We start from the raw sequence: 9,179 nt of genomic DNA, 5'->3' as shown, positions 1-9,179 counted from the left end.
CCTTGGCCATGTTGATGAAGACGGCTGCACAGTACTGTCTATTATCGATCGCGGTTATAATATCGTTTAGGACCTTGAGCGTGGCTGAGGTGCACCCATGACCAGCGGAAACCGGATTGCATAGCGGAGAAGGTACGGTGGGATTCGAAAAGGTCGGTGATCTGTTTGTTAACTTGGCTTTCAAAAACTTTCGAAAGGCAGGGCAGGATGGATATAGGTCTGTAACAGTTTGGATCTAGAGTGTCACCCCCTTTGAAGAGGGGGATGACCGCGGCAGCTTTCCAATCTCTGGGGATCTCAGATGTTACAAAAGATAGGTTGAACAGGCTAGTAATAGGGGTTGCGACAATTTTGGCGGCTAGTTTTAGAAAGAAAGGTTCCAGATTGTCTAGCAAAGATAATTTGTAGGGGTCCAGATTTTGCAGCTCTTTCAGAACATCAGCTGTCTGAATTTGTGTGAAGGAGAAGCGGGGGGGCATGGGCAAGTTGCAGCGGAGGGTGCAGAGTTGGTGGCTGGGGTAGTGGTAGCCAGGTGGAAAGCATGTCCAGCCGTAGCAAAATGCTTGTTGAAATTCTCGATTATTGTAGATTTATCGTGGTGATAGTGTTTCCTAGCCTCAGTGCAGTGGGCAGCTGGGAGTAGGTGCTCTTATTCTCCATGGACTTTACAGTGTCCCAAAACGTTTTGGAGTTAGTGCTACAGGATGCGAATTTCTGTTTGAAAAAATGTGCCTTTGCTTTCCTAACTGCTTGTGTATATTGGTTCCTAACTTCCCTGAAAAGTTGCATATCGCGGGGGCTATTCGATGCTAATGCAGTACGCCACAGGATGTTTTTGTGCTGGTCAAGGGCAGTCAAGTCTGAGGAGAACCAGGGGCTATATCTGTTCTTAGTTCTGTATTTTTTGAATGGGGCATGTTTATTTAAGATTGAGAGGAAATTACTTTTAAAGAACAACCAGGCATCATCTACTGACGGAATGAGATCGATATCCATCCAGGATACCTAGGCCTGGTCAATTAGGAAGGCCTGCTCGCTAAAGTGTTTTAGGGTGCGTTTGACAGTGATGAGGGGTGGTCATTTGACCGCGGACCCGTTACGGACACAGGCAATAAGGCAGTGATCGCTGAGATCCTGGTTGAAGACAGCGGAGGTGTATTTAGAGGGTAAGTTAGTCAGGATGATATCTATGAGGGTGCCCATGTTTACGGATTTAGGGTTGTACCTGGTAGGTTCGTTGATAATTTGTGTGAGATTGAGGGCATCTAGTTTGGATTGTAGGATGGCCGGGGAGTTAAGCATATCCCAATTTAGGTCACCAAGCAGTACGAACTCTGAGGATAAATGGGGGGCAATCAATTCACATATGGTGTCCAGGGCACAGCTGGGGGCTGAGGGGGGTCTGTAGCAAGCGGCAACAGTGAGAGACTTATTTCTGGAAAGGTGGATTTTTAGAAGTAGAAGCTCAAACTGTTTGGGCACAGACCTGGATAGTATGATTGTAAACTCTACAGTAGATTGTAACCCCACCCCCTTTGGCAGTTCTATCGAGACGGAAAATGTTGTAATTGGGGATGGACATCTCTGAATTTTTGGTGGCCTTCCTAAGCCAGGATTCAGACACTGCTAGAACATCAGGGTTGGCGGAGTGTGCTAACGCAGTGAATAACTCAAACTTAGGGAGGAGGCTTCGGATGTTAACGTGCAAAAAAACAAGGCATTTACGGTTACAGAAGTCAACAAATGATAACGCCTGGGGAGTAGGAGTGATACTGGGGGCTACAGGGCCTGGGTTAACCTGTACATCACCAGAGGAACAGAGGATTGTGGGTTCGATTCCCACGGGGGGCCAGTATGAAAAAAATTATAATAATGTATGCACTCACTAACTGTAAGTTGCTCTGGATAAGAGCGTCTGCTAAATGACAAAAAATAAAATAAAAAAACAAAAAGAAGGATACGGCTAAAGGCTTTAAGAACTGGTATTCTAGTGCGTTGGGTACAGAGAAAAAAAGGGGCAGATTTCCGGGCGTTGTAGAATAGATTCAGGGCATTATGTACAGACAAGGATATGAAAGGATATGAGTACAGTGGAGGTAAACCTAAGCGTTGGGTAACGATGAAAGAGATAGCATCACTGGAGGCACAGATTGAGTTGGTCTCCGCGTGTATGGGGGGGTGGGACAAATATGCTGTCTAAGGCAGGTTGAGCTGGGCTGGGGGCTCTACAGTGAAATAGTACAATAAGAAATAACCGAAACAGCAATAAGCAAGGCATATTGACACGGGAGAGAGGCATAAAGCAATCACAGGTGTTTTTCGAGAGAGCTAAGACAACAGCTGGTAATGGTGGCAAAGTTTGGGCTGAGGCTAAACATAAACAGGATGTGGTACCGTATAAAGGAACAGTCCAGCAGGCATCAGCTGTATAGCTGAAATATCATAAGGTCCGGTGAACAGCAATAGCAGAGTTCGGAGGTAGTTCGGGGGCTGCTACAGCACTGGCGAGCAAGAGGCCCGGCTTGCGTGTGCTAGCGGGCCGGGGCTAGCAGATGGATCTTCGTGGTCGACGTCGTAATGGGAAGCCTGTTGAAACCACATCAGATGATTTCGTGGGCAAACCAGTCGTGTTGGATCGGCGGGGCTCCGTGTCAACACTAGGGGGTCCCGTCCGGTTGACAGAGAGGTAGATAGCCGGGAGATGGGTCTGGCTCGAGGCTAGCTCAAGGCTAACTGGTGCTTGCTAATGGGCAATGGTAATTAGCGAAAGACAACAGCCATTTGGTTGCAGCTAGCTTGTTGCGATGATCCGGCGCTAGGGTCCAGTGATTCCGGCAGAAAATCCTATATGCTCTGGGTCGATAGCACGCTGTGCAGACTGGCCGACAAATTGTCCAGGCTAGAGCTAGAGCTGGCTGGTGGGTAGTGCAGGCCAAGGACAATGGTGAAGATGCTAACGGTGGCTAATAGCAAGTAGCCATTCGGTTGCAGCTAGACTAGTTTCAGCTTAAGGTTCTTGATAAAAGTTATAAAGAAATAATAGAATCCTTCCCACGTTGAGTGAGGCGGGTTGCAGAAAAGTTCTGTCTCCTAGAGATGAACGTACTTTGGTGCGAAAAGTGCAAATCAATCCCAGAACAACAACAAAGGACCTGCTGGAGGAAACAGGTACAAAAGTATCTACAGTTGAAGTCGGAGGTTTACATACACATATTAAAACTTGTTTTTCAACCACTCCACAAATTTCTTGCTTACAAACTATAGTTTTGGCAAGTCGGTTAGGACATCTACTTTGTGCATGACACAAGTAATTTTTCCAATAATTGTTTACAGACAGATTATTTCACTTCTAATGCACTGTATCACAATTCCAGTGGGTCAGAAGTTTACATACACTAAGTTGACTGTGCCTTTAAACAGCTTGGAAAATTCCAGAAAATTATGTCATGTCTTTAGAAGCTTCTGATAGGCTAATTGACAAAATTTGAGTCAATTGGAGGTGAACCTGTGGATGTATTTCAAGGCCTACTTTCAAACTCAAGTGCCTCTTTGCTTGACATCATGGGAAAATCAAAAGAAATCAGCCAAGACCTCAGAAAAGAAATTGTAGACCTCCACAAGTCTGGTTCATCCTTGGGAGCAATTTCCAAATGCCTGAAGGTACCACTTTCATCTGTACAAACAATATTACGCAAGTATAAACACCATGGGACCAAGCAGCTGTCATACCGCTCAGGAAGGAGACGCGTTCTGTCTCCTAGAGATGAACGTACTTTGGTGCGAAAAGCGCAAATCAATCCCAGAACAACAGTAAAGAACCTTGTGAAGACGCTGGAGGAAACAGGTACAAAAGTATCTATATCCACAGTAAAACGAGTCCTGTATCGACATAACCTGAAAGGCCGCTCAGCAAGGAAGAAGCCACTGCTCCAAAACCACCATAAAAAAGCCAGACTATGGTTTGCAACTGCACATGGGGACAAAGATCGTACTTTTTGGAGAAATGTCCTCTGGTCTGATGAAACAAAAATATAACTGTTTGGCCATAATGACCATCGTTATGTTTGGAGGAAAAAGGGGTTGCTTGCAAGCCGAAGAACACCATCCCAACCGTGAAGCACAGGGGTGGCAGCATAATGCCGTGGGGGTGCTTTGCTGCAGGAGGGACTGGTGCACTTCACAAAATAGATGGCATCATGAGGAAGGAAAATTATGTGGATATATTGAAGCAACATCTCAAGACATCAGTCAGGAAGTTAAAGCTTGGTCGCAAATGGGTCTTCCAAATGGACAATGACCGCAAGCAAACTTCAAAAGTTGTGCCAAAATGGCTTAAGAACAACAAAGTCAAGGTATTGGCGTGACCATCACAAAGCCCTGACCTCAATCTTATAGAAAATATGTGGGCAGAACTGAAAAAGCGTGTGCGAGCAAGGAGGCCTACAAACCTGACTCAGTTACACCAGCTCTGTCAGGAGGAATGGGCCAAAATTCACCCAACTTATTGTGGGAAGCTTGTGGAAGGCTACCCGAAACGTTTGACCGAAGTTAAACAATTTAAAGGCAATGATACCAAATACTAATTGAGTGTATGTAAACTTCTGACCCACTGGGAATGTGATGAAATAAAGAAAAGCTGAAATAAATCATTCTCTCTACTATTATTCTGACATTTCACATACTTAAAATAAAGTGGTGATCCTAACTGACCTAAGACAGGGGATTTTTACTAGGATTAAATGTCAGGAATTGTGAAAAACTGAGTTTAAATGTATTTGCCTAAGGTGTATGTAAACCTCCGACTTCAACTGTATGTATATATATATACACATATACAGTGGGGGAAAAAAGTATTTAGTCAGCCACTAATTGTGCAAGTTCTCCCACTTAAAAAGATGAGAGAGGCCTGTAATTTTCATCATAGGTACACGTCAACTATGACAGACAAAATGAGGAAAAAAAATCCAGAAAATCACATTGTAGGATTTTTAATGAATTTATTTGCAAATTATGGTGGAAAATAAGTATTTGGTCACCTACAAACAAGCAAGATTTCTGGCTCTCACAGACCTGTAACTTCTTCTTTAAGAGGCTCCTCTGTCCTCCACTCGTTACCTGTATTAATGGCACCTGTTTGAACTTGTTATTAGTACAAAAGACACCTCTCCACAACCTCAAACAGTCACACTCCAAACTCCACTATGGCCAAGACCAAAGTGCTGTCAAAGGACACCAGAAACAAAATTGTAGACCTGCACCAGGCTGGGAAGACTGAATCTGCAATAGGTAAGCAGCTTGGTTTGAAGAAATCAACTGTGGGAGCAATTATTAGGAAATGGAAGACATACAAGACCACTGATAATCTCCCTCGATCTGGGGCTCCACGCAAGATCTCACTCCGTGGGGTCAAAATGATCACAAGAATGGTGAGCAAAAATCCCAGAACCACACGGGGGGACCTAGTGAATGACCTGCAGAGAGCTGGGACCAAAGTAACAAAGCCTACCATCAGTAACACACTACGCCGCCAGGGACTCAATTCCTGCAGTGCCAGACGTGTCCCCCTGCTTAAGCCAGTACATGTCCAGGCCCGTCTGAAGTTTGCTAGAGTGCATTTGGATGATCCAGAAGAGGATTGGGAGAATGTCATATGGTCAGATGAAACCAAAATATAACTTTTTGGTAAAAACTCAACTCGTCGTGTTTGGAGGACAAAGAATGCTGAGTTGCATCCAAAGAACACCATACCTACTGTGAAGCATGGGGGTGGAAACATCATGCTTTGGGGCTGTTTTTCTGCAAAGGGACCAGGACGACTGATCCGTGTAAAGGAAAGAATGAATGGGGCCATGTATCATGAGATTTTGAGTGAAAACCTCCTTCCATCAGCAAGGGCATTCAAGATGAAACGTGGCTGGGTCTTTCAGCATGACAATGATCCCAAACACACCGCCCGGGCAACGAAGGAGTGGCTTCATAAGAAGCATTTCAAGGTCCTGGAGTGGCCAGTCTCCAGATCTCAACCCCATAGAAAATCTTTGGAGGGAGTTGAAAGTCCGTGTTTCCCAGCGACAGCCCCAAAACATCACTGCTCTAGAGGAGATCTGCATGGAGGAATGGGCCAAAATACCAGCAACAGTGTGTGAAAACCTTGTGAAGACTTACAGAAAACGTTTGACCTGTGTCATTGCCAACAAAGGGTATATAACAAAGTATTGAGAAACTTTTGTTATTGACCAAATACTTATTTTCCAACATAATTTGCAAATAAATTCATAAAAATCCTACAATGTGATTTTCTGGAATTTTTTTTCTCATTTTGTCTGTCATAGTTGAAGTGTACCTATGATGAAAATTACAGGCCTCTCTCATCTTTTTAAGTGGGAGAACTTGCACAATTGGTGGCTGACTAAATACTTTTTTCCCCCACTGTAGTTATTTGCTGTAAATGAAATAATAATATCACAGTGTTTTACCTGTTAATTGACTTGGCTAGCCAACTTAACCTGTGTGTCCCTAGCCCAAGATGTACTCTTAAGGAGCCTAATGTTACCTTTACAATTCGAACACACCGACTGCGTCATTGCGTTTTGGTACACCAGAAGTACATTAATTTCCAATGGAACGCTGCGTTTGCCTTGCAGCATTGCGTTGCAGAGGCAGTTGCAGTGCGTTCTGTGTGGTGCATACGTTGGATTTATCGAACGTATGCATCAAATTGTATGCATAGACTTGACAGAAAGTAGCAAAATGTGAATGTTATACATAATAAATAAAAGCAGTTTGACTGCAGAATTTCTTAAAATGTTTTATTCATTTATTTGCCAAGTAGCATACATATTATTTATTATTATATAATTTCCCTCCAAAATGCATAGTTTTGGAGAAAAATGCAATAATAAATAGTAAAGATAGCAGAGAGTAGGCTTATTCAAGAATGAGGCCAACGTTGAGGAAGGTGGTCTTGATCACGCTGTTGGGCCGGGACCAGTCCTGCCGAAAGCGCAGGTCTGTGTGGGTCCAGAGATGGTTGAAGTCCCGAAAGCAGGCAGGGGAGTTCCACCTTCTCATTCAAGAGCTTCGACTGTTTGGAGAGGAATTCTGAAGTTACTTTAGTCAGGAGGGATACCAACTACCGGGAGTCCATCAGCCCAGTTGAACGCCCAGCGATTTGCTAAATTGTAGTGAATTTTTAAAGCCTTTGATACCGTAATTGATTGATATTAGATATATTTTATGTGTAACCTAGCTAGCTAAAGGGCTCTCTAGGTAATAGCCCCTATGTGACATCAGATGTACTTTTACAGAATGTTCATTAGGACTATAACTTTTCCCAAAGATGGTTTAAAATCCTTTTTTAATGATGCAATGTTACCAATTGAAAATAAAGTTGGGGTGCCTTCTGCCCTGATGAAGGTAGGCTAGTCTTCTCCAGGACCCCTTGTTGTTCAAGACAGTTACAGTCATTCATTACATTCTTATTGGAATCACGTACACTCTTAGAAAAAAGGGTTCCAAAAGTGTCCTTCTGCTTTCCCCATAGGATAACCCTTTTTGGTTCCAGGTAGAACCCTTCGGGGAAAAGGTTATACATGGAACCCAAAAGTGTTCTACTTGGAACCAAAAGGGTTCTACCTGGAACCAAAAAGGGTACTACCTGGATAGCCGGAGAACCCCTTTAGGTTCTAGATAGCACCTTTTTTTCTAAGAGTAGAGTTGGCCTGGGCTACAGTTTATTAATACAGTCATAGACTGAATTGTACTCTTTCAAGGCATTGTTAATGATGGTTGATGAGTATTACAATATAATTAGTAGAGCATAATAAACAGTAATGAGGTAGCTATATGAGTAGATAGAATATGTGGGTGGAATTCAAGTTCCACACAATATTGACAATTATTTTGAATTATATTTCAGATTCTTGGCAACAGGGGACTCCTACAGGACCATCGGATTCAGCTTCCGAGTTGGACGGTCCACGGTGGCAGGCATTGTCCCCTCTGTGGCACAGGCCACTTGGGACTGTCTGGTTGGTGAATACATGCCTGTCCCCAAGGAGGAAGACTGGAGGGCCAGGAGAGGTAGAATTTCCCCAACTGTCTTGGCTCCATTGACGGGAAACATGTAGTAATCCAGGCTCCACCGTGCTCTGGTTCGCAATTCTACATCTACAACGGTACATATTCAGTTATACTCTTGGCTGTTGTAGATGCCATCTACTGTTTCCGTGTCATCGATGTTGGTGCTTACGGCAAGGGAAGTGATGGCGGGACCCTCTGGGACTTCAGGATGGCACCCTGGAGATTCCACCACCTGCATCACTCCCTGGGGCTGAAGACCTGGAACCCGTTCCCCATGTCTTCGTCGGCGATGAGGCCTTCCCTTTGAGATCCAACTTCATGAGGCCCTACTATGGACGCCAGTTGCCATTGCCAAAGCCTGTAAGGATCTTCAACAAACGACTGTCCAGGGCAAGGTTAGTTGTTGAATGCACCTTTGGGATTCTGGCAGCCCGGTGGAGAATGTATCGGAGAGTGTTTGGTCTCAGCCCCTCAAATGTCGATGCCTGCATGAAGGCCACATGTTCTCCACAACTACCTGCGGAGGTCATTCCAGGAGCCGCTCCGGATGGAGATGGGCACGCCAAATGGTCACCTACCTGATGTCACCAGGGCAGGTACCAACAATGCCCCCAGACAGGCACTCCAGGTGAGGGAGAAGCTGACCACCTACTTGTCATCGCCAGCAGGTGAAGTCCCATGGCAGCATGCCGTGGAGCCCCCTAACACAAAGGTTATTTTAAGAACCATCCACCGTTGTCCATAAAATAGCATTTTGTCCCAGATTATTTTATGTCTCATTGTCTCTCTTCATTTGGAAGTTATATTTAAGTGAAATTTGAGAGTAAAGACCACACCTTAACCCCTTCCCTCTCCCATTAACATCAGTGTTATACACACCTGGCATGGTACATCGGGTTAGCAGGAGCTCTAATTAAGGTTATACGACATACAGTTAGTATGATAACAATGGGAAAAGGTAACCTAGGGTCCATGCAAATAATACAGTTTACCACGATCTTCACTGGTCTGACAAAATGCAGGTGGAAAAAAAACTAATTAGGAAGAGAATGTGTTTTTACTTTCATCTTGTCTTAGATCTGCAAAGGTGTAGGGAA

This window comes from Coregonus lavaretus (genome assembly GCF_964263955.1).
Source record: "Coregonus lavaretus genome assembly, chromosome: 33".
Classification (NCBI taxonomy): domain Eukaryota; kingdom Metazoa; phylum Chordata; class Actinopteri; order Salmoniformes; family Salmonidae; genus Coregonus; species Coregonus lavaretus.
The sequence above is the reverse complement of the archived record's forward strand: the minus strand, read 5'-3'. Positions refer to the sequence as shown.